This window comes from Moschus berezovskii, chromosome 19, assembly GCF_049115385.1.
Source record: "Moschus berezovskii isolate FMDL1 chromosome 19, NW_MosBer_1.0, whole genome shotgun sequence".
Classification (NCBI taxonomy): domain Eukaryota; kingdom Metazoa; phylum Chordata; class Mammalia; order Artiodactyla; family Moschidae; genus Moschus; species Moschus berezovskii.
This window is the reverse complement of record NC_142478.1, coordinates 57656086-57676150: the sequence shown is the minus strand read 5'-3', so window position 1 is coordinate 57676150 and position 20065 is coordinate 57656086. Positions and strand designations below refer to the sequence as shown.

At 41.9% G+C, this 20065-nt stretch overlaps 1 long non-coding RNA gene across 1 annotated transcript; it reads right to left on the bottom strand.

Annotated features, from left to right (window-relative positions):
* Nucleotides 1-1625: 1625 nt before the first annotated feature.
* Nucleotides 1626-18962, bottom strand: LOC148774882 (uncharacterized). Its single transcript, XR_016035344.1, has 4 exons — nt 18640-18962; nt 18250-18298; nt 10003-10332; nt 1626-8881 (listed from the first exon to the last, which is right to left on the bottom strand). It is a non-coding gene; the product is annotated as an uncharacterized LOC148774882 (long non-coding RNA).
* Nucleotides 18963-20065: the final 1103 nt, after the last annotated feature.

Sequence of the window (20065 nt, the reverse complement as noted above, 5' to 3'; positions counted from 1 at the left end):
CTCGTTGCGACCCCATGAATCCCAGCACGCCAGGCCTCCCTGTCCATCACCAACTCCCGGAGTGCACTCAAATTCATGTCCATCGAGTCGGCGATGCCATCCAGCCATCTCATCCTCTGTCATCCCCTTCTCCTCCTGCCCCCAATCCCTCCCAGCATCAGAGTCTTTTCCAGTGAGTCAACTCGTCGCATGAGGTGGCCAAAGTATTGGAGTTTCAGCTTTAGCATCAGTCCTTCCAATGAACACCCAGGATTGATCTCCTTTAGAATGGATTGGTTGGATCTCCTTGCAGTCCAAGGGACTCGCAAGAGTCTTCTCCAGCACCACAGTTCAAAAGCATCAGTTCGTCGGCGATCAGCTTTCTTCACAGTCCAACTCTCACATCCATATGTGACCACTGGAAAAGCCATAGCCTTGACTAGACCAACCTTTGTTGGCAAAGTAATGTCTCTGCTTTTTAATATGCTGTCTAGGTTGGTCATAACTTTCCTTCCAAGGAGTAAGCGTCTTTTAATTTCATGGCCACAGTCACCATCTGCAGTGATTTTGGAGCCCCAAAAAATAGTCTGACACTGTTTCCACTGTTTCCCCATCTGTTTGCCATGAAGTGATGGGACCAGATGCCATGATCTTAGTTTCTGAATGTTGAGCTTTAAGCCAACCTTTTCACTCTCCTCTTTCACTTTCATCAAGAGGCTTTTTAGTTCCTCTTCACTTTCTGCCATAAGGGTGGTGTCATTTGCATATCTGAGGTTATTGATATTTCTCCCGGCAATCTTGATTCCAGCTTGTGCTTCTTCCAGCCCAGCATTCCTCATGATGTACTCTGCATATAAGTTAAATAAGCAGGGTGACAATGTACAGCCTTGACGTACTCCTTTTCCTATTTGGAACCAGTCTGTTGTTCCATGTCCAGTTCTAACTGTTGCTTCCTGACCTGCATATAGGTTTTTCAAGAGACAGCTCAGGTGGTCTGGTATTCCCTTCTCTTTCAGAATTTTCCACAGTTTATTGTGATCCACACAGTCAAAGGCTTTGGCATAGTCAATAAGGCAGAAATAGATGTTTTTCTGGAACTCTCTTGCTTTCTCCATGATCCAGCGGATGTTGGCAATTTGATCTCTGGTTCCTCTGCCTTTCCTAAAACCAGCTTGAACATCTGGAAGTTCACGGTTCACATATTGCTAAAGCCTGGCTTGGAGAATTTTGAGCATTACTTTACTAGTATGAGATGAGTGCAACTGTGTGGTAGTTTGAGCATTCTTTGGCATTGCCTTTCTTTGGGATTGGAATGAAAACTGACCCCTTACAATTCAGAAGTGAATGTAAAAATACTTGAATATATCATGGTAATTACTCAAGAAACACATTTTCTAATTCAGAAGAATGCTAAAATTATATATATACCTAGATTATTGAATTTATATATTAATAGCAAAGCTAAATCATCAAAATGACATAGTACCTTTCTATGACATTCCAGAGAAAGTATCTAAAATATAACTGATCAAATGTGTAATACAGATATTTTCAATTCTTTCCTACAGAGTATTGCTTTAACAACTACCTGAAATTCTGAATTGATGCATTTGAACTGTGGTGTTGGAGAAGACTCTTGAGAGTCCCTTGGACTGCAAGGAGATCCAACCAGTCCATCCTAAAGGAAATCAGTCCTGAATATTCATTGGAAGGACTGATGCTGAAGCTGAAACTCCAATACTTGGGCCATCTGATGCAAAGAACTGACTCATTTGAAAAGACTCTGATGCCGGGTAAGATGGAAGGCAGGACAAGAAGGGGACAACAGATGGTTGGATGGCATCACCGACTCAATGGACATGAGTTTGAGTAAGCTCTGGGAGTTGGTGATGGACAGGGAAGCCTGGCATGCTGCAGTCCATGGGGTTGCAAAGAGTCGGACATGACTGAGCGACTGAACTGAACTGAACTAAAATTCTGTACCACTTTTAATAACTGATGTAAACTGATGTAATGCTTCTTTGTTTTTTGGCCATGCCACTCAACATGTGAGATCTTAGCTCCTCTGCCAGGAATCAAACCCATGCCCTCTGCATTTGGAAGCAGAGTCTTAACTACTGGACCACCAGGGAAGTCCCAATACTTCCCTTTAAAAAACAAAAACAAAAAAAAATTATTTTCCAAATCTTCATCTTACAACTTCTAAATCCAGGATGACTTGTTTTTAAATCTTCTATTGACTTCCAGGTCTCCACTTTCTTTTCTATTCCTTAATATCTGTCAATCACATTGTCCTATTTTCTGCTTTGAATTTTTAGGCTGTTGGATTAAATTTTGATAAAGTGCCCTTCAGTTCTAACATTTTTGTGTGTATGGTTTGGGAAATGATCTCACCACCCCCTTTCAAACGAAAACACTCCATAGGTGGTCCAGAAGTAATTTTATGACATCTAACACAGTCAAAATGAGGGTTGCGTCAACTCAGATCCATTTTGCAAACCTTGGAAACACTGAAACTTTTCATTTCACAGGTGACCCATTTCTGCCAGTTTTTTTTTTTTTTTTCATCTTTCAACCTAAAGGATCCTTTCCCTCCCTTCTCCCATGGTCTTGGCAGGTTCCCTCATTAAGATAGAAGGACACAAAGAAGGGCCAACATCTATGTCCATATTTTGTCCGAAACTGCAGCATTTGGGTTGTGCGTAAATGTTTGTGGTTTAAAATGTCCATCTGTTTCCCCAAGATTATTGGCATTCTCAGTTCCCTATAGTCTGTGCCAATGTTGGGAGGATTGAAGACAATTTCAGCTTTTTGGAATTCTGCACTTGGAAAGTGCCACATATGAGAAGCAAGAAAAAACAAAGACAGGAGTAGCTCAATGGAAAAATAGCTGAGGCTAACTTCATATAGCAGTGATAACCCCTCTGTCTTGGTCTTTGGTGTGGTTTGGGGTGAACTGATTCATTATTTTTGCTAAAGTCATGGCTTCTAATCTGTCTAAAATTAAGTATCCATTTTTGCCTATATTAAGTATATCCACCCATCTTTATTCATCTGAGCCAAATACTTTACAAATAGGGGTGCAGAATCATTAATTTTTAGAAAGGGATTTCTTAGAACAAAAGATCAAGGCTGTGTGAGGACAAAGGACTGACTCTATCATTTCTGACTGAAGTGAACAGCTCAAGTAATTCATTTCTAAATCAACATCCAGAAGAAAAGAAATCCCACTTCTCTCCTCCTCCCGTTTCCCACGTGCCTTGTCAACCACCAGATACTATTCTTATTCTTCAAATGTTTTCTGAAACATTATGGGGGCAGAAGGGCTGTTTGAGCAGGCTTCACATTCTTGAAAGGTCTCAAATTTACAAGTTTGACCTTTTCTGAAAGTGAAATAATAAATACGGTCACAGACGTACACTGACAAAAATGAAATAATTCTTTGTTTACCAGACAACTATAAACTTGCATCCTATTATTGGACCATACTGCAGTTTGAATAAACTAATCGGCTTTTTAAGAATACCTTTAAAATTTTTCAGATTAAAACATTTCAATCACAATAAAAGCATTTCAATCACAATAAAACATTTTAATCACAAAAAAGACCACTATATACTGCACCAAGATCAGATTTTACATTTTCCCACATTTACTCCACATTTCTTTTTAGTAAGTTTTTTTTAATTAATTAATTTTGATTGGGGGATAATTACTTTCCAATATTGTGGTGGTTTTTGCCATACATCAACATGAATCAGCCACAGGTGCACATGTGTTCCCCCATCCTGAACTCTCCTCCCACCTCCCTCCCCACACCATCCCTCTGGGTTGTCCCAGAGCACCGGTTTTGAGTGCCTTCTTCAGCATAAAACTTGCACTGGTCATCTGTTTTACATATGGTAATATACATGTTTCAATGCTATTCTCTCAAATCATCCCACCCTCACCTTCTCCCACGTAGTCCTTTAGACAGTTTTATTGAGTGATAATTTATATGCAGTTTTTTATATACAGGTTTTCTCATGCATCAATATTCAGTTTTTTTGGTTTACAGTTTTCTGATTTTTAACTAACATATACAGTCATGTAACAACAACCACAAACGAGAAGATATTTTTATATGACATAAGGTAAAGGTCTAATTTCATTCTTTTGCATGTAGATATCCAGTTTTCCCAACACCATTTATTGAAGAGACTCTCTCTTCCCCATCATATAGTCCTGGTACCATTGTTAAAAAATAATTTGGCCAGTGTTTCTTTCAATTCATTCCTTTCTGTTGCTAACAAGTATTTCATAATGGGGGCTTCCCGGTGGCTCAGATGGTAATGGTAATGAATCTGCCTGCAGTGTGGGAGACCTGGGTTCGATCTCTGGGTTGGGAGGATCCCCTGGAGAAGGGCATGGCAACCCACTCTAGTAATCTTGCCTAGAGAATTTCATGGACAGAGTGAGATTCCTGGGTTGTCTAGTGAGTAGATATTTAATTTTATAAGAAACTGCCCAACTTTTTCCTAGAGTGACTATATTCTGCATGCCCACGAGCAAAGTTTGAGATTTCCATTTACTCCCCAGGCTCCTGACAACATGGTATGATCAGTTGTGTTTTCAATTTCATTTTTAGTTGTTCTAAGACTTATGTGGTGGTATCTCATTGAAGTTTTATTAGTTGACTTTTAATAAATACAGTCATCTTGTAGTGACACATTTACATGGCATTTTAACCATGGGGTGTAAAAAGAAATTGTTAAATATTAAATGAAGAACTGAACTCTTCATTCTTCTGTAAACAAAGAGCCTCAAAAAATGGAAGTGAGCTGACCTCTTGGTACCACTTAGGGGCACTCCTCTCTCCTCCCCCACTTCTATTTCTGTGTCTGTGTTGTAAACATGTTTTCATTGTCCTCCCCAGGATCTGTAGGTAGTTCCCTTTTCATCCACCCCTTTTTGGCAGCCTGTGAGTAAATTCTTCTTGAGCCCTGAACCTGATTCATTTTGCCCCATCATGGGATCAGGCATTTTCTGCTACAGCTTGTTTAAAGCTTTTACCTCATGTTAACCCAAATTTGTTGGCAAGAACATGGAGATCAAAGAAAAGCAAATACAAGATTGGGTAAGTCTGTGTCAAAATCACCAACCTCACACTGTCAGAGTATGTTTTCCAAACCCCGAATCAGAACCCGTGGCCTGACAAGTGTGCACATAGTTAGGAAGACTATTTAAAAATTGGAATGTCCTAGAAATGCCACAATTATTATAGTCACGTGTACTGTGCTAAGTCAGTTGTGTCCGACTCTTTGCGACACCATGTACTGTAGCCCGCCAGGTTCCTCTGTCCATGGGGATTCTCCAGGCAAGAATACTGGAGTAGGTTGCCATGCCCTCCTCCAGGGTATCTTCCCAACCCAGGGATTGAACCCAGGTCTGCCGAATTGCAGGAGGATTCTTTACTGTCTGAGCCACCAGGGAATCCCAAGAATATTGGAGTGGGTAGCCTATCCCTTCTCTAAGGGAATTTCCTGACCCAGTAATCAAACCGGGGTCTCCTGCATTGCAGGTGAATTCTTTACCATCTGAGCTACCAGGGAAGCCCAACTATTGTAGTCATAGTTATGAAAAATCTGGATGAAATTTAACCCTAAATTCAAACTCCCAGAATCCCCATCTCTACATTATAGGCAGTTTATTTAGAGGGGAAGGAAAGATAGCTGGATGAGAAAAGATGAAGTTTAACTAGGTCATTTTGGACAAAGACTCAAATTGATACCTCTTTTAGTAGAGAGGGCTTCCCTGGTGGCTCAGACAGTACAGAATTTGCCTGCATTGCAAAAGACCTGGGTTCAGTCCCTGGGTCAGGAAGATTTCCCTGGAGAAGGAAATGGCAACCCACTGCAGTATTCTTGCCTGGAGAATTCCATGGACAGAGGAGCCTGGTGGGCTACAGTCCATGGGTTTTCAAAGAGTTGGACATGACTGAACGACAAACATCTTTAGTAGAGATCATTTGTGAATTCCTTAAAACAAATAATGAAATTCTATCCAATGTAAATCCAGCTGCAGGTTCTTCCTCAGAGGGCAACTGCTTATCCTAGTGAGATAATAAAAGATCAGTCATATTTTAACTTCTGTCTCCTTCTAACATGAATCAACCTAAAATTTTCCTCTTAAAATGTTCTTTGCAAGACCTAAGAAGCTGGTAATTATAACACTTTCTGGGGAAGAGGAGGAAAGGAAAGTTAATCTTCGATCTATTTTGCATGTATTGCTTTTCATTTAATAACTAAAATTTGGGGGGCCATGCTTCAAGGCTTGCAGGATCTTTGTTTCCCAACCAGGGACTGAACCCCGGGCCCCACCAGTGACAGCCATGAATCCTAACCACTGGACCACCAGGGAATTCCCAATAACTTATTTTCAAATTAAATGACCACAACAATAAAACAAATTTAAAAATATGTTCTCTCTCTTAATCACATCATCCCTATATTCCATCAGGGTGAGCATTTGGAAAATAAGGCACAAATCCTTTCCTCCTACCAGCCTTGCCCAGCACCTACTGCTCAGACTAGACTTGAAAGCACATTTTAAATCTTGTGAACATTTTTCAAGTCTAAAAAAAAAATCAGACTCAAATGAATTGTGTAGTCTTCAGTCTGTGGGGTTGCAAAGAGTTGGACACAACTGAGCAACTTCGCTTTCCATTGCTTTACTGTAAAAGCTGCTTACTTTGAAAATACATTTCACTTTCCTTGAAATTTTTTAAAGGGATGGCACAGAGGGAAACCATTTGGTCTGCCTCGGTGACGTCTGTTGGTCAACTGATCATAATGAATTGGAGACTGAACTTAGGTTTTGACATTTCAGAAAGAAACTCTTTTCAGGTCAGCCCAGGATTCTTGGGTAATAGCAAGCAGGCTGTCCATTGATCAAGAGAAGTCCATTTATTGCTCTTACTTAATCTTCAGATTTCACCTCCTCCAAGAGGCCCTCCTACCTGACCTCCCAAGGAGGCTGCTGCTGCTGCTAAGTCACTTCAGTCGTGTCCGACTCTGTGTGACCCCATAGACGGAAGCCCACCAGGCTCCCCCATCCCTGGGATTCTCCAGGCAAGAACACTGGAGTAGGTTGCCGTTTCCTTCTCCAATGTGTGAAAATGAAAAGTGAAAGTGAAGTCACTCAGTCATGTCTGACTTAGCGACCCCATGGACTGCAGCCTACCAGGCTCCTCTGTCCATGGGATTTTCTAAGCAAGAGTACTGGAGTGGCTTGCCATTGCCTTCTCCATCCCAAGGAGGCAGACCTTCACAAATTTAGTAGCAAGACCAGGCTGTTATTCTTGTTCCATCCTTTATGAGCTGGGTGACCTTGAGCAAGCTAAGTAACCTCTTATGACAAAAGCCATCATACTGATGTTTCCAACTGAAGTCAAGACTAGAGGGCTTTTATTTAACTATATCGACTACACATATGTATTTTATTTCTCCTACACCATAGAGCTTGGTTCTCAAAAACACCAACATAATTTATTATTTGCTTTGTTCCAAAATAGATTTAGCATAGTGCTAAGTCTAAGAATAACAATCAATACTACCATCAAATACTTCATTATTTTTTTAATTCCGATTTTTTTAGCAGGACATTTTCATTTAATACCTCTGTTTTTAGTGTGTTACCTCACCTCCATCCTTTTCTCTGACTGTGATCTCTGAGCCTACAGCTATCATGTTTCAAATTCTCCAAAGAATAATCTTTGCAGGGATTGGAACAAGGAGTCACAATAGGGAATCTGGGGTTAACAGCTCCTATTACATATATACAATTAATGACCTGCTTTCAGGGGAATTGCCTGGTTGTCCAGTGGTTAGGACTCTGCACTTTCTCTGCCAAGGACCTCATCTTACTCCTCACTGACTTTTTCCTCCAGAAGATCTAGGGTTTCTACACTCAGCTAAATCATCCATCCATTTTCTATCTTCCAGAAAGGATTTGACATCTCTCATGAGCAATCATCTTCTCTCCTGTTGTCTGTGGGCTTACACTCTGGATTCCTTTTTAACCATTTTAATAGTGTTTCAGGAGACAGCAGAGATATTTGCATGGGTTTTGTTCACCACGCTTCTACATGTTTTCTGTAAACATTTTCCATATCAGGCATAGAGAGGTAGTGTAGTGAAATGATTAGATGCATGCATTCTGAAGCCACAATCTTTAGGTTCAAATCCCTAGTTTTGCCAGCTTTTGTGTAACTCAGTCATACTTTCTGTGCTTAGATTCCTCATGTATAAAATGGAGATAGTGGTGAAGTGAACGTTGCTCAGTCGTGTCTGACTCTTTGCAACCGCGTGGACTATACAGTCCGTGTAATTCTCCAGGCCAGAATACTGGAGTGGGTAGCCTTTCCCTTCTCCAGGGGATCTTCCCAACCCAGGGGTTGAACCCAGGTATCCCACGTTGCCAGTTGAGCCACAAGGGAAGCCCAAGAATACTGGAATGGGTAGCCTATTCCTTCTCCAGTGGATCTTCCCGCCTCAGGAATTGAATTGGGGTCTCCTGCAAGCAGGCAGAGTCTTTACCAACTGAGTCATCAGGGAAGCCCAGAGATAGTGGTACCTACTGCAAAACTGTGTGCGAGGGATGGCGCTGGGAACTTATTAAGCACTCCAAAGGCTTCAAATGTTATTAAAGAAAGCGTACAGGGTTCCATAATCAGAAAGGACAAAAGGATATTGATTAATCCTGCCTTAAACTAAAGAAGAAAAAGTTGATTCTCTCGTAATCCTGCCTGGAAGTCGACAGTATTCTCCTCAGGATTTAGCAGTTCCGAATCTTGCAGTTTCACTTTTTCCCTGCAGGTGGCAGCCTTCATCACCAAAACTTTGTTCCTCACATAGAGCTGACCCTGAGGGGAAAACAAACCCTCTACCTTTAGTGTTCATTGGATCTATCATTCAATCAACAAATATTTTATTGAGCACCTACCATGTGCCAGGAAACAGGGAAAAAGCAGTGGTCAGGTACAAGCTATTGTTGCCTTTTCAAAACTTGCTGTTTGCAACAGCTGTAGAACTTAATTTCAAAGAAGCTGAGCGGACATCCCAAGAAAACTCTCCATATAAAGGTACTACTACTATAGGTACAGCCCTAACTCTGAGACAGAGTGCTCTGTTGAACAAAACGACTCTGTAAAGGACATTCAGTTCAGTTCAGTTCAGTTCAGTCGCTCAGTCGTGTCCGACTCTCCGCGACCCCATGAATCACAGCACGCCAGGCCTCCCTGTCCATCACCAACTCCTGGAGTTTTCAGACCTACTTACCATTAAAAGGAGGTTTTCAGGGATTTCCCTGGTGGTTCAATAGCTAAGACTCTGAGCTCTTAACACAGGGGGCCCAGCTTTGATCCCTGGTCATGGAACTAGATCCCACACACTGAAATTAAAAAGGTCCCACTGCAGCAACTGACACCCAGTGTAGCCAAGTAAATAAATATTTTAAAAGGAGGTTTTCATAAACTCCACTATCAAAGAAATGGGTTGGGAGGCTAAGGGGCATTGAGATCAGTCATCAGTGCATGAAGAAGGTATTGAGGTGTTCAAGTGGGTGGATAGAAGAACTTAGGAATTACAGGCTAGAGATGACAACTCTCCTAATGTCCCTCAATTTTTAAGCCAAACATCTTTTTTTTTTTTTTTGAGAAAAATTAGCCATAATTTGCAAATAAGACCAAAATAGGGCAGTGTAGTTCTTGCCCGTCATGGAGGACATTGTTTAACAAGCTCACCCCAGGATTAATTCTCTAGCAGGAGCTGGCTAACTTTTTCTGTAAAGGTCCAAGATAGTAAATATTTTAGGCTTTGGGGATATATGCTCTCTATCAATGACTCAGCTCTGTCATCATAGTACTGCAAAAGCAGCCTAACACAGTCAGTTCATTTCAATCGCTCAGTCATGTCCGACTCTTTGCGACCCCACTGACTGCAGCACGCTAGGCTTCCCTGTCCATCACCAACTCCCAGAGCTTACTCAAACTTATGTCCGTTGAGTCGGTGATGCCATCCAACCATCTCATCCTCTGTTGTCCCCTTCTTGTCCTGCCTTCAATCTTTCCCAGCATCAGGGTCTTTTCAAATGAGTCAGCTCTTCACATCAGGTGGCCAAAGTATTGGAGTTTCAGCTTCAACATCAGTCCTTCCAATGAACACCCAGGACTGATCTCCTTTAGGATGGACTGTTTGGATCTCCTTGCAGTACAAGGGACCTTCAAGAGTCTTCTCCAACATCACAGTTCAAAAGCATCAGTTTTTCGGTGCTCAATTTTCTTTACGGTCCAACTGTCACATCCATACATGACTCCTGGAAAAACCATAGCTTTGACTAGATGGACCTTTGTTGGCAAAGTAATGTCTCTGCTTTTTAATATGCTGTCTAGGTTGGTCATAGCTTTTCTTCCAAGGAGCAAGCCTTACACAATAGGCAAGCAAATGAACGTAGTTGTGGTCTAATAAAGCTTATTATAAATGCAAGCAACAAAGTCAGATTTGGCCCACTGGCCATATATGCAAACCAAGAAATGTATCTGTTTTCTTAGCTATTTACTTTTTATTAAAGGCTCATATTTTTGTCTGTTTTAAATTCCAAAGTATTTCCTTCCAGTATGAAAAAGGACCAAACGTTACCCTGCAGAGATTAATCAGTTTAGTATTTAAGACTCCTCCTTCCTCGAATATCTACTTCCTCAAAATGCTCTCTGAACCAGCTTTACCGTCTTACTGTTTCCTCTTTAACAAGTTGAATAAATCTTTGACATGTGATTGCCCTCTATTTGAATGAGTCATGTTTCAACATTGTTGTTTGTTGTACTTTTGTTGTTCCCTAGTAATTAGCAATAAAACCTGTTACCTAAGAGTGCTGTGTTACTATGGAGAGTAGCAAAGAAAGAAAGAATTTAGGAACTGCATCTCATCTTGTTGACAAACTCAGAAGACAGAGGAAAACCCCCTACAAGTGGGAACAGAGTTTTTGAGCCTTTAGTGCTTGTGTGCTCAGTCGCTTAGTCATGTCCGACTCTTTGTGACCTTATGGACTGTAACCCACCAGGCTCCTCTGTCCATGGGATTATTTCAGGCAAGAATACTGGAGTGGGTTGCCATTTTCCTCCTCTGGGGAATCTTCCCAACACAGGGATTGAACGCGCACCTCCTATGAGTTTCTTGCATTGCAGGAGAACTCTTTACCTGAGAATCTAGCAGGGAAGCCCTTTTGAGCCTTTGGCAAAGACTAAAGAGCCAAGATAACTTCCTCCCAAATTCCTCTCCCCTCAGCCCAAATAAGGCTTAATTCCTCATACTTCCAAAAATGGCCTATGGGAGGAATCCTTCTATCTTATCCAGTCTCAGAGCTGATCTCTAGGATTGCACTTCCACATATCAGTACCGAAGTCCTGGCCTCCTCAAATTGACATTTTTATTTTGTTTTTGTCCCTGAACCTTGAGGGAATCTGAATTCCCTGACCAGTGATCAGTCCTATGTCCCGTGAAAAAGAAGCACACAGTCCTACCTGTTGGACTGCCAGGGAATTCCCTCAAATTGACTTTTTAAAACAAGCCCCACACTGAGGTGTTATGGACTGAATGCTTGTGTCCCTCCAAATTTGTATGTTGCAGATGAACCTATTTGCAAAGCAGAAACAGAGACACAGACATAGAGAACAAATATATGGACACCAAGGTGGGAAAAGAGGGGTAGGGTGAACTGTGAACTTGGGATTGATTATCAAGTTTGGGGTTGATTGTTGCTTTAGTCGCTAAGTCGTGTCTGACTCTTTGCAACCCTGTGGACTGTAGCCCTCCAGGCTCCTCTGTCCATAGGATTTTCCAGGCAAGAATACTGGAGTGAGTTGCCATTTCCTTCTCCAGGGGATCTTCCCGACTCGGCAATCGAACCCACGTCTCCTGCATTTGCAGGCGGATTTTATAAAATAGATAACGAACCTACCATATAGCACAGGGAACTCTACTAAATGCTCTCTGGTGACAGGGAGGGGATGTATGTATACATACAGCTGATTCACTTTGCTGCACAGCAGATCCTAACACAACATTGTAAAGCAACTAAACACCAATAAAATAAAAGAAATTCGTATATTTAAGCCCTCACCCCCAGTGTGATTGTAATCAGTGGTAAGGCTGTGGGAATGTCATTGAAATTAAATGAGGGCATAATGATGTTGCTCTAATCTGATAGGGCTGCGTGCCTTATAAGAAGAGGGCTGTGTGCCAGGTGAAGACACAGCGAGCGAGAAGGTACCAGTTATCTAAAAGCCAGTAAGAGAGCTCTCATCAGAACCCAAGCATACTGGCACCCTGTTCTCAGACATTTTTCTTCCAGAACTGAGAAAATAATTTTTTGTTTAAGCCAACCAGTCTATGGTATTTTGTTACGGCAGCCTGGGCTAAGATATCTCCAAACTTATTCCAGCCCAGGACATTTGCATTTGCTCTGCCTTCTGCCTGGAATGGGCTTCCCTGATGGCTCAGATGGTAAAAAATCTGCCTGCCATACAGGAGACCAAGGTTCAATCCCTGGGTTGGGAAGATCCCCTGGAGAAGGCAACAGCAACCCACTCCAGTATTCTTGCCTGGAGAATCCCATGGACAGAGGAGGCGGGCTGGCTACAGTCCATGGGGTCGCAAAAAGTCGGACACACTCTGAGTGACTAACACACACACCTGCTTGAATGCCCTTCCTCCAGAACTTTACATGGCTGGTTTTTCTTCTCAAATTTTTATTTAGGTCTCTTTCCTGCCTTGGAAAGCAAAGTCTTAACCACTGGATCACTAGTGAAGTCTCTTTAAGTATTATTTTCTAATAGTGTCTTTTGCTGTGCAGAAGCTCTAATCATTGCTTAAAAATGTTAATTGTGGTAAAATATGCATGACTGAAATAGATGGGAATCCCAGACCACCTGACCTGCCTCTTGAGAAACCTGTATGCAGGTCAGGAAGCAACAGTTAGAACCGGTCATGGAACAACAGACTGGTTCCAAATAGGAAAAGGAGTGCGTCAAGGTTGTATATTGTCACCTTGCTTATTTAACTTATATGCAGAGTACATCATGAGGAACGCTGGGCTGGAAGAAGCACAAGCTGGAATCAAGATTGCTGGGAGAAATATCAATAACCTCAGATATGCAGATGACACTACCCTTATGGCAGAAAGTGAAGAGGAACTCAAAAGCCTCTTGATGAAAGTGAAAGAGGAGAGTGAAAAGGTTGGCTTGAAGCTCAACATTCAGAAAACAAAGATCATGGCATCTGGTCCCATCACTTCATGGGAAATAGATGGAAAAACAGTGGAAACAGTGTCAGACTTTGTTTTTTTGGGCTCCAAAATCACTGCAGATGCTGATTGCAGCCATGAAATTAAAAGACGCTTGCTCCTTGGAAGGAAAGTTATGACCAACCTTGATAGTATATTAAAAAGCAGAGACATTACTTTGCCGACCAAAGTCCGTCTAGTCAAGGCAATGGTTTTTCCCGTGGTCATGTATGGATGTGAGAGTTGGACTGTGAAGAAAGCTGATCGCCGAAGAATCGATGCTTTTGAACTGTGGTGTTGGAGAAGACTCTTGAGAATCCCTTATACTGCAAGGAGATCCAACCAGTCCATTCTAAAGGAGATCAATCCTGGATGTTCATTGGAGGGACTGATGCTAAAGCTGAAACTCCAATACTTTGGCCACCTCATGCGACGAGTTGACTCACTGGAAAAGAGTCTGATGCTGGGAAAGGTTGGGGGCGGGAGGAGAAGGGGACGACGGAGAATGAGATGGCTGGATGGCATCACCGACTCTGTGGACATGAGTTTGAGTGAACTCCGGGAGTTGGTGATGGACAGGGAGGCCTGGCGTGCTGTGATTCATGGGGTCGCAAAGAGTCGGACACAACTGAGCGACTGAATTGAACTGAACTGAACTGAATGCATGACATAACATTTAAGACAGCATGTTAAAAGTGTACGGTTCAGTGGCATTAAGTACATTCATACTGTTGTGCAACCATTACAATCATCCATCTCCAGAACTGTTTTCATCTTGCAAAACTGAAACTCTGTACACATTAAACAAGAACTCTCTATTCCCTCTGCCCTCCAGCTCCAGGCAATCGCCATTCTACTTTCTGTCTCTATAAATCTGACTCCTCTAACTAGCTGCCTCATAAAAGCACAATCATATAGCATTTGTCTTTTTTTTTTTTTTTGGTTCTGGCTTATTTCACTTACCATAATGCCCTCAAAATTCATCCATGTTATAACATGGGTCAGGATTTCCTTCCTTCCTAAAAAAGAATAATATTCCACCATATGTATTATCAAATTTTGTTTATCAGTTCATGCATCAGGGGAAGCTTGGGTTGCTTCCACCTTTTGACTATCATGAATTATGTTGTTATGAATATAGGAATATAAATATCTGCTTGAATCCCAGCCTTCAATTCTTTCAGGTATATATATATATACAAAAGTGGAGTTGCTATATCACATGGTAATTCTGCTTCAGTTGAGGAACAAGCATACTGATTTCCACAGAGTCTGAACCATCTGACATTCCCACCAACAGTACACGAGAGTTCCAGTTTTCCCACAGCCTTGATATCATTTGTTATTTTCTGTTTTTTTTTTTTGTTTGTTTGTTTGTTCATTTGATTTTTAAAATAGTAACCATGATAATGGAGAAGACTCTTGAGAGTCCCTTGGATTGCAAGGTTATCAAACCAGTCAATCCTAAAGGAAATCAACCCTGAATATTCGTTGGAAGGACTGATGCTAAAGCTGAAGCTCTAATACTTTGGCCACCTGATGTGAAGAGTTAACTCATTAGAAAAGACCCTGATGTTGGGAAAGATTGAAGGCAGGAGGAGAAGAGGACGACAGAGGATAAGACGGTTGGATGGCATCACTGACTTAGTGGACATGAAGGGTGACAGTAAAGGACAGGGAAGCCTGGTGTGCTGCAGTACATGGGGTCAAAAAGAATCGGACACCACTGAGCAACTGAACAACAACAATCCATCTTAATGGGTGAGGGGTGATATCTCGTTGTGATTTTGATTTGCATTTCCCTGACAATTAGTGATGTCAAGCATCTTTTTCCTATGTTTGTTGGCCATTTGTATATGTTCTTTGAAGAAATGTCTATTCAAGTCCTTTCTCTGTTTTTAAATCTTTTTTTTATTGTTCTTGAGTTATCGAAAAAGCAAGAGAGTTCCAGAAAAACATCTACTTCTTCCTTATTGACTATGCCAAAGCCTTTGACTGTGTGTTGTTTCCACAACAAACTCTGGAAAATTCTTAAAGAGATGGGAATACCAGACTACCTGACCTGCCTCCTGAGAAATCTGTATGCAGGTCAGGAAGCAACAGTTAGAACTGGACATGGCACCACAGATTGGTTCCAAATAGGGAAAGGAGTACGTCAAGGTTGTATATTATCACTCTGCTTATTTAACTTATATGCGGAGTACATCATGAGAAATGCTGGGCTGGATGAAAAACAAGCTGGAATCAAGATTGCTGGAAGAAATATCAATAACCTCAGATATGCAGATGACACCACCCTTATGGCAGAAAGCAAAGAAGAACTAAAGAGTCTCTTGATGAAAGTGAAAGAGGAAAGTGAAAAAATTGGCTTAAAACTCAACATTCAGAAAACTAAGATCATGGCATGTGGTCCCAACACTTCATGGCAAATAGATGGGGAAACAGTGGAAACACTGAGAGATTTTATTTTGGGGGGCTCCAAAATCACTGCAGATGGTGACTGTGGCCATGAAATTAAAAGACGCTTGCTCCTTTGAAGAAAAGTTATGACCAACCTAGACAGCATGTTAAAAAGCAGAAACATTACTTTGCCAACAAAGGTCCATCTAGTCAAAGCTATGGTTTTTCCAGGAGTCATGTATGGATGTGAGAGTTGGACTATAAAGAAAGCTGAGTGCTGAAGAATTGATGCTTTTGAACTGTGGTGTTGGAGAAGAAGACTCTTGAGAGTCCCTTAAACTGCAAGGAGATCCAACCAGTCCATCCTAAAGGAGATCAATCCTGGGTGTTCATTGGAAGGACTGATGCTGAAGCTGAAACTCCAATACTTTGGCCACCAGATGCGAAGAACTGACTCATTTGAAAAGACCCTGATGCTGGAAAAGATTGAAGGTGGGAGGAGAAGGGGACAACAGAGGATGAGATGGTTGGATGGCATCACTGGCTTAATGGACATGAGTTTGAGTAAACCCCGTGAGTTGGCGATGGACAGGGAGGCCTGATGTACTGCAGTCCATGGGGTAGCAAAGAGTCAGACAACATTGAGCAACTGAACTGAACTGAGTTATAGGAATTCTTTATATATTCTGGATGCATGTGTGCTGAGTCATAGCCAACTGTTTGCAACCCCATAGAATTTACCAGGCAAGAATATTGGAGCAGGTTGCCATTTCCTCCTTCAGGGGATCTTCCTGACCCAGGGATTGTCTCTTGTCTCCTGCCTCTCTTGCATTGGCAGGCAGATTCTTTTACCACTAGCGCCAACAGGAAAGCCTATATATTCTGGATGTATGCCCCTTATCAGATATATCATTTGCGTATATTTCCTCCCATTCCATGGGCTGCCTTTTCAGCCTGTTGATAATGTTTTTTGAGGAACAGAAGTTTTAAATGTTGATGTAGTCTATTCTATCTATGTTTTTCTTTTGTTGCCTCTCCTTTTAGTAGTCTACAGTTCAGTTCAGTTCAGTTGCTCAGTCATGTCCGACTCTGCAACCCCGTGAATCACAGCACGCCAGGCCTCCCTGTCCATCACCAACTCCCAGAGTTCACTCAAACTCATGTCCATCGAGTCGGTGATACATAGGAAGTCAAATCTAGTAAAATGAAGTTTTCACCTATGTTTTCTTCTAGGAGTCTTAAAGTTCTAACTCTCATGTTTAGGTCTTTGATCCATTGTGAGAGAGTTTCAACTTTTAATGTAGTCAAATCCAATAAAATTTTCCCTAAAACCTTGTGCCATCATTTCTTATTAAAACATTCTATATTTCCTTCTTAAAGTTTTAAATATGTGCTCTTGCTTTTGGCTTCTAGAATTTACTCTTGTATATTGTGTGAGAGGGATCCAATTTAATTTTTTTTTCCCCAGAGGGACTATCAATGTCCTTCCACCATTTAAAAATAATTTCTTCCCACAAATCTGTAATATTACCTCCATTCCCTCTCAAGATGGCACACAGGCATGAATCTATTCACCCTCTCAATTTCTAATTAGATAAGCCTTCAAAATATCTTTTCTTACGAATACTCTGGTTATCCAATGGTTAGGACTCCACGGTTCCACTGCTGGGGACCCAAGTTCAGTCCCTGGTCAGGGAGTTGGGGAAATAAGATCCTGAAAGCCACAAGGCACAGCCAAAATAGAGGGGGGAGAGTTAAAATTATTTTAAAACTCATTTCCCTTTCATATCTGTCTGGTCTGTCTACTAAGATCATAGGCTTTTATACATCTCTGCTCTTTGGGGAGAGTAATCAGGGTGAAGACGGAAGCAAGGTGGAAGGGAAGACAGCTGAGCCCACAGAGAAAAGATCTCATGGGGCACAGGAAACCTGGGTGAAGTCAATTATGCCAGCACTGAAAGAAAATTCCCAGCAAAAACAAGCAGTTTAAGAAGTGCAAACATCTCACCCCCACCCTGCCAATTTTTCTTCTGGGACCAAGGATTTCATGGCCCAGAGTGGGCAGCAGATGGGAGAAGACAGAAATCTGCTGTGACTTCTGCCTGTCTCACTTCCACATCTGTGTGTCTGTTTCTCTTTAGTGTGATTAAAAATCCTGTTTGTTTGTTTTTTTAAATCCCTGCCTTCCTCAATTTAGTCAGCCGGTCTTCCTTTACTTGTTTTCTACTCTTCTACTACTAGTTCTGTTCTGGTAGTGTGACAGAAGCTTTTTTTAAAAAAAGTGATATATTGATTTCCCTGGTGGTCCAGTGGCTAGGTAGGACTCCATGCTCCCAAAACAAGGAGCCCGGGTTCGAACCCTGGTCGGGGAACTGGATCCTGAGTATTGCAACTTAAACCTGGTGCAGCCAAATACATAAATTAATTTTTTAAAATTGGTATATTAGAGGTATATTTCACATATTAACTTCAAAATAATTTGCTATTTGTATATATTGCAAAATGATCACTACAATAAGTCTAGTTAACTAGTCCAGCATCACACACACTTACCAAAAAAAAGTTTCTTGTGATGAGGGGTTTTAAGGTCCACTCTCAGCAACTGTCAAATATATATGATGGAATCATATTTTTGAAAACAACCTCATTCTTCCTTGATTCCCTGAGCAAACCTGTTTCCCAGAGACAAAGTCTTCTAGGAATAAGCTTCTTGAGCTGCCTTCTTAGCTTTTGGATTTTTATTCGTTTTCTCTACCTCAACCCACAAAGAAGCATATCTCCTGTATAAGGGTGCTGTTCTATTCATCTGTTTTCTCTAATAAAGTGCACCCCCATTCTGCAGGGCAACTCAGCCCGGGCTCCCCAGTCCAAAGCCATGATCAAGGCTTAGGCAATAAACAAATCAGAACAAATGTGGGCTCCCAGGAGTGGGGTGAACCTTACCAGCATGTACCAAATGGAGTCAAGAGATGAGTCCCTTCACCCCTTCACAGGTTCTGCTCATGACCCTGAATGAAGTTCAAAATGACCTACAGAAGAACAGCTTCGCAGATTCGACCCAATCCCTGGGTTCAATCTGTAAAAAGGCTACAATTTCACCAACAAGAGCTCCCTTGACTCTGTAGAATTTCATTGCCTTTGCTACTTAAAATCCAGCCCGAAGCTTTGCCGAAAGACATGATACAAGAAGCAAAAATCGTCTACCCAACAGAGCAAAGCTAAAGCTCTGCCCTCTTTAAAGTAAGCCTTCCCTGGAACAGACAGGCTTTTTTCCCAGTAACGTAATCCCTGTCCCAGCCACCCACTGAGGTCAAAGCTATACTCACAGGGGTTAGGTCAAGGCCTGCCCCAGAGGCTCTCGTACTCAGGTCCCCACTACAACCGTAACTGCCCAGGTCAAGAATCCACTTGACCTACAATTACCTTTCAGCCTAAAGCCCTGACTACACCAGAAACCTGATCTCCATGTGTTATTTTAACCCCCACATGTCAGCTTTCCTGCCCGCCTCTGAAGTTTTCTGATGAGAAAATAATATGTTGGGGGTTTATGGGGTGATAATTAATTGCCCCCTTCTTGGCCCTTCCAAATTCTAAACCCACTAAGACGTCAATGCATGAATCAGGCAGCCAGAGGTACAAGGTATCAACTTTATTGAGGAGCCTGATTGGAGTACACCGTTTCACTGTGCCCACAATTCCCATCTAAATTACACTGATTTACTTGGTCACAGACTGCGGGCCTCCTTCAGAGGAACAGGCTCCCCATGGCAGAGGAGGAAACACGAGTATCTGAAGGACAGACCACAGCAAAAAAGAAAAAAGAGAAAGGACTGGCGACATACTCATTGAGACCGAGTTACATGAAACGGAGGTCCCCTGTCTCTTTTATGATTAACCTCTCTATCCAAAACTTTATTCCTTTCTTGTCCCACTCCTGTTCCCCTCAGGACTGAGGAACACCAAAGAAAAAGTGGAATGAAACTGAGCAGGACTCTGGGGGGCCTTTCTGGGTACAAGCCCCTCAGGGTTCCCCATTTCCTGTTTGATCTTCCCCAAGTTCCAAAGAGCAGACTCTGGCAGTTAATGATTAGAACAGTAGGGTCTCATGATTCTGAGTTCTTCCTGAAGGGATATAGACAATAATCTGACATATATCTGAGTGTTCTGCAGAAATTAAGACTCCCCACTGCCCCACCACCACCCACCACCCTGCCTTGCACCCAGGTGGAGAACGGTGACAACATTCTGACCATGAACACATAGACCCCAGACTGGCTGGAACCAGAAGGCTAATGAAGATTTACGAAACATCACCCTGTTACCTCACCCCCAACCAATCAGAAAAATGTTCATGACCTGATCATGCACC